Below are 6,727 nucleotides of genomic sequence, written 5' to 3' on the forward strand. Positions count from 1 at the left end.
GTGTGGTTTTGGTATCAGCATAATTGTGGCTTCATAGAACAAGTTCGGTAGAGTTCCTTCTGTTTCTATTTTGTGGAATAGTTTGAAGAGTATTGGTGTTAGGTGTTAGAATTCTGCACTGAAGCCATCTGGTCCCATGCTTTTTTTTGGTTGGGAGACTTTCTATGACTCTTTTTATCTCTTCAGGTGTTATGGGACTGTTTAGTTGATCTATTTGATCCTGATTTAGTTTTGGTGTCAGATATCTGTCTAGGAAACTGTCCATTTCCTCCAGATTCTCAAGTTGTGTGGAGTATAGGCTTTTGTAGTAGGATCTAATGGTTTTTTTAATTTCCTCAGTTTCCGTTGTTATATCTCCCTTTTCATTTCTAAGTTTGTTAATCTGGATACTGTCTCTGTGCCCTTTGGTTAGTCTGGCTAAGGGTTTATCTATCTTATTGATTTTCTCAAAGAACCAGCTCCTGGTTCTGTTGATTCTTTGTATGGTTCTCTTTAATTCTACTTGATTGATTTCGCCCCTGAGTTTGATGATTTCCTGCCTTCTACTCCTCCTGTGTGAAATAGCTTCTTTTTGTTCCAGGGCTTTCAGGTGTGTCATTAAGCTGGTAGTGTATGCTCTCTCCATTTTCTTTTTGGAGGCACTCAGGGCTATGAGTTTTCCTCTTAGCACTGCTTTCATTGTATCCCATAGATTTGGGTATGTTGTGTCTTCATTTTCATTAAGTTCTAAAAAGTCTTCAATTTCTTTCTTTATTTCTTCCTTGACCAAGGTATCATTGAGTAGAATATTGTTTAGTTTCCACGTGTATGTGGGTTTTCTGTTGTTTTTGTTGATATTGAAGACCACTTTTACTCCATAGTGATCTGATAGTAGGCATGGGATTAGTTCGATCTTCTTATATTTGTTGAGGTCTGTCTTGTGACCAATTATGTGGTTGATGTTGGAGAAAGTACCATGAGGTGCTAAGAAAAAGGTATATTATTTTGCTTTAGGATAGAATGTTCTATATATATATATATATATATATATATATCTGTTAAATCTAATTGGTCCAAAACTTCAATTAGTTTCACTGTGTCTCTGTTCAGTTTCTGTTTTCCTGATCGGTCCATTAAGGAAAGTGCAGTGTTAAAGTCACCCACAATTATTGTGTTAGGTGCAATGTGTGCTTTGAGCTTTAATAAAGTTTTTTTTATGAATGAGGGTGCCCTTGCATTTGGAGCATAGATGTTCAGGATTGAGAGTTCTTCTTGGTGTGTTTTTCCTTTGACCAGCAAGGAATGTCCCTCAGAGTCTCTTTTGATGACTTTGGGTTGAAAGTCAAATTTATCTGATATTAGAATGACTTCTCCAGCTTGTTTCCTGAGACCATTTGCTTGTAAAATTGTCTTCCAGCCTTTTACTCTAAGGTAGTGTTTGTCTTTGACCCTGGGGTGTGTTTCCTGTATGCAGCAAAATGTAGGGTCCTGTTTATGTATCCAGTCAGTTAGTCTATGTCTTTTTATTGGGGCATTGGGTCCATTGATGTTAAGAAATATTAAGGAATAGTGATTATTACTTCCTGTCATTTTGTATGTTATTTTTTAAAATTTGATTGGTTATCTTCTTTTGGGTTTAATGAAAGAAGGTTACTATCTTGCTTTTTCCAGGGTGAAGTTTCCCTCCTTGTATTGGTGCTTTCCTCCTATTATCCTTTGTAGGGTTGGGTTTATGGATAGATATTGGGTAAACTTGGTTTTATCATGGAATATCTTAGTTTCTCCATCTATGGTGATTGAGAGTTTTGCTGGGTATAGTAGTTTTGGCTGGCATTTGTGTTCTCTTAGAGTCTGCATGAGATCTGCCCAGCATCTTCTAACTTTCATAGTCTCAGGTGAGAAGTCTGCTGTGATTCTGATAGGTCTTCCTTTATATGTTACTTGGCCTTTTTCTCTTACTGCCTTTAATATTCTTTCTTTGTTTAGTACATTTGGGGTTTTGATTATTATGTTACGGGAGGTATTTCTGTTCTGGTCTAGTCTGTTTGGAGTTCTGTAGGCTTCTTGTATATTCATAGGCATCTCTCTCTTTAGGTTAGGGAAGTTTTCTTCATAATTTTATTGAAGATATTTGCTGGCCCTTTAAGTTGTAAATCTTCACTCTCATCTATGCCTATAATCCTTAGGTTTGGTCTTCTCATTGTGTCCTGGATTTCCTGGATGTTTTGGGTTACAAGATTTTTGCATTTTGCATTTTCTTTAACTGTGGAGTCCATGGTCTCTATGGTATCTTCAGCATCTGAGATTCTTTCTTCTATCTCTTGTATTCTGTTGTTGATATTTGCATCTATGTCCCCTGATTTCTTCCCAAGGTTTTCTATCTCCAAAGTTGTGGGCCTTTGAGTTTTCTTAGTTGTTTCTACTTCTGATTTTAGATCCTGGATGGTTTTGCTTAGCTCCTTCACTTGCTTGTTTGTGCGTTCCTGTAATTCTCTAAGAGATTTTTGTGTCTCCTCTTTAATGACCTCAGCCTGTTGACCAAAGTTCTCCTGCATTTCTTTAAGTGATTTTTGTGTTTCCTCCTTATTGGCTTTTGTATTCTCCTGAATTTCTTTCAATGATTTTTGTATTTCCCTTGTAAGGGCTTCTAACTTTTGATCCATTTTCTCCTGAATTTCTTTAAGTATGTCCTTCATGTGTTCCTCTATCAGCATCATGAGCAGTGATGTTAAATCCAAATCTTGTTTTTCTGGTGTGATGGAGTATCCAGGACATGCTGTTAAAGGAGAATTGGGTTCAAATGCTGCCATATTGCCTTGATTTCTGTTCGTGACATTCCTGCATTTGCCTTTTGCCATCTAGTTCTCACTGGTGTTAGTTGGTCTTGTCAATGCTGGACTCACCAGTGGAAGCTGCCTCTTCCCAGGTGGCCTCTGGTGCACAGCTGACCTCCTGCACTGCCTGGAGACAGGGTGATGTGGTCCAGGCTGTTCAGATCCCAAAGCAGATACCTGAAGGCTCCCGCCGGAGCCTGCTGGACACAGAGCACACTGACTCCTCCCAGCCAGCCTCCCGGGAGCCCCTCTAGCCTCTTGCAGGACCTGGAGATGTGGCATTGCAGCCCAGGCTGTTCTGGATTCCGAAGCGGAGATCTGAAGGCTCCTGCCAGAGGCCTCAGGACTGGAACCTAAGCTCTGTGCTGCTGGAGCAAGCTGTGTGCTCCCAGTCTGCTTCTGGGTGCACACCAGGCCTCTTGCACTTCCTGGAGACCAAGTGCTGTGGCCCAGGCTGTTCACATCCCAAAGCAGACACCTGAAGGGGCCTGCTGGACTCCCCAGAGCACACTGACTACTCCCAGTCGGCCTCCCGGGTGCCCCTCTGGCCATCTGGGTGTGTTCTAATGCATGAAACAATAATTTTGTTTTGTGCATTAGAGAAGAATATGTGCTCTGTTCTTGCTGGAAATGATACTTGAACTGTAGAGATGGCTCAGCATCTAACAGAACTTCCTGTTCTTCTAGAGGACCACAGTTCAGTTCCTGGCACCCATATAGCAGGTCACAGCCCTCTGTAACTCTAGCTCTAGCGGATCTGATGCCCTCTTCTGGTCTCTTTTGGGCTCAGGCTCACGTATGTCTGGTGCACAGGATTGGATGCAGGACAAACAACAGCAGCTAACAAATTGGAAAAGGATCTTCACCAACCCTAAATCCAACAGAGGGCTAACATCCAATATATACAAAGAACTCAAGAAGTTAGACCCCAGAGAACCAAATAACCCTATTAAAAAATGAGGTACAAAACTAAACCAAGAATTTTCACATGAAGAACTTCGGATGCCTGAGAAGCACCTTAAGAAATGTTCAACATCTTTATTTATTAGGGAAATGCAAATCAAAACAACCCTGAGATTTCACCTCACACCAGTCAGAATGGCTAAGGTTAAAAACTCAGGAGACAGCAGATGTTGGCAAGGATGTGGAGAAAGAGGAACACTCCTCCACTGCTGGTGGGATTGCAAGATGGTGCAACCACTTTGGAAATCAGTCTGGCGGTTCCTCAGAAAACTGGACATGACACTTCCAGAGGACCCTGCTATACCAGTCCTGGGCATATACCCAGAGGATTTCCTGGCATGCAATAAGGACACATGCTCCATTATGTTCATAGCAGCCTTATTTATAATAGCCAGAAGCTGGAAAGAACCCAGATGCCCCTCAAAGGAGGAATGGATACAGAAAATGTGGTATATTTACACAATGGGATACTACTCAGCAATTTAAAAACAATGAATTCATGAAAGTCTTAGGCAAATGGTTGGAACTGAAAAATATCATACTAAGTGAGATAACCCAATCACAAAAGAATACACATGGAATGCAATCACTGATAAGTGGATATTAATTAGCACAGAAGTTCTGAATTCTCAAGACACAATTAGCATATCAAATGATACCCAAGAAGAAGGAAGGAGAGGGCCCTGGTTCTGAAAAGACTTGATCCAACATTGTAGTGGAGTACCAGGACTGAGAATTAGGAGGGGGTGATTGGGAAATGGGCAGAGGGAAGAGGGCTTATGAGACCGATTGGGAAGGGGGAACCAGGAAAGGGGAAAGCATTCAAACTGTAAACAAAGAATATAGAAAATAAAAATTAAAAAAAGATTTTTTTAAACATTAAAGAACACTCTATATATTTCCAATAGTTCTGATTAGCATATAGTGTTATTGAAGGTGATAATGGACATTGATAATCTTTTCATTCTACAACCATATAATAGAAGTCTTAAGATATTATGTATTTCCTTTTTAAATTGCTTACATTTTTCACATTTTTATTTCATATTTGGTACTTATATGATATATGTCTTATGTCTTCTCTGGGAATTAACTGTTTCACATATTTTAAATAATGTAATTATAAAGTGTGATAAAAAACAAATTTTCAAATAGTTACATACAGTCTTTAATCTCCTGTGAAAGTTTCAACACAAAGTCTGATTCTTACATTGACAACCACAACTTTATATTTTGCTTCTATGCTTCTAACATGATTGTTAAAAAAAAAAAAATGTGGTCACAGGTGCTGGCTGATCAGAGCCGGACATACCTGTCACCTGAGAGGCTCTCTTAGTTCATGACAAATATAGAGGGGGACACTCTCAGCCAGCCATTGAACTGAGCACAGGGTGCTCCCAATAGGGGAGCTAGAGAAGGGACCCAAGGATATGAAGGGGTTTGCAGCACCATAGGAGGAACAACAATATAAGTCACCAAGTACTCACAGAGCTCCCAAGGACAAAACCATCAACAAGATAGTACGCATGTTGTTACCCATGGCTCCAGACACATCATCAGCAGAGGATGGTCTTGTTAGACACCAAAGGGAGGAGAGGCCCTTGGTCCTGGAAAGACTTGATGCTGTATTGTAGAGGAATACCAGAACAGGGAAGCAGGGGAGGGTTGACTGGGGAAGGGGAGATGGCTTATTGGATTTTTTTTGGGGGGGGGGGGGGCGCAAATGAGGGAAGGGGACAGCATTTGAAATGTAAATAAAGAATATACCTATTTAAAAAAATAAAAAATTATGTGGTCAAATACCCTACAGAGTAAATTCCATACTGCTTTGTCAAGCATTTCTTCCAAACATTTCTCCCCACCCTTCTCTTTGACAACTTTCATCTCTCTGTGTGCCAATACCTGATTCAGTATTCTAGAAGGTGAGAACTCTGTCAATTGCATCTAGATCTCTAAATGTAAATAAATCATCTATACTTGGAGATTGCATCAGGGAACCCAGATGACAACTATCTTGCTTCCACATCTATGTACTGCAACCCCTACTCCCCAATTTGAGTTTTCAGAAGATTTTATCCAAAACCCATAGCTGACAACTCCTTCCAGCAATGAAAAAAACAATAGCATTCAGTGTCACTCCCCAAACCTTCTTCTCACTCAGTACAAGGAAAGGTAGGGACTCTGGCACCCAGTAGAACCAGAGGAAATCTGTACCCTCTCTGCCTTTAGATGAAAATAGGAGGGCTGGAGAGATGGCTCAGTGGTTAAGAGCACCGACTGCTCTTTCAAAGGTCCTGAGTTCAATTCCCGGCAACCACATGGTAGCTAACAACCATCTGTAAGGGAATGCTGTGCTCTCTTCTGGTGTATCTGAAGACAGCTACAGTGTACTCATATACACAAAATAAATAAATAATTCTTTAAAAAAAAAAGAAAATAGGAGACACGTCACTTCATCACTTCAGCATCTTGGCCACCACCATATAAAAACACAGGTGATCATTCCTCCCAGTAAGGGACAGGTAATTAAAGAAAATAATGTCTACAAAATAACAAACCCACAGTGACAGGTAACAAGCAATCAAAGTCTATTAGCTCTCTCTACTTTTAAATTTCCAGTGACAGTGATTTTGAAACTGAACCAATCATGCAAACTAAAAGGCAGCTTTAATGGTTTATAATAGATGAATGAAATATAAAGGACTCAATAAACTGGGGACACAGAATAACATACACAGTTCTTATAGCCACTCCTGCTAATTCTGTCTAGGTACATGCCTTATGAAAAGGGTATATATTTCATCAAGAAAAGCCTGCCTCTTCAATACAGACATTTGCTGCATTATGTGTGTGTGTGTGTGTGTATTCAAAATTCAATTGAAAATATCAACACAAACTAAAAGAGTGATTCTACCAAATCGAGGACTACAGAGAGACAAAAGAAACTCGTA

Source organism: Apodemus sylvaticus, chromosome 16, assembly GCF_947179515.1.
Source record: "Apodemus sylvaticus chromosome 16, mApoSyl1.1, whole genome shotgun sequence".
Classification (NCBI taxonomy): Eukaryota; Metazoa; Chordata; class Mammalia; order Rodentia; family Muridae; genus Apodemus; species Apodemus sylvaticus.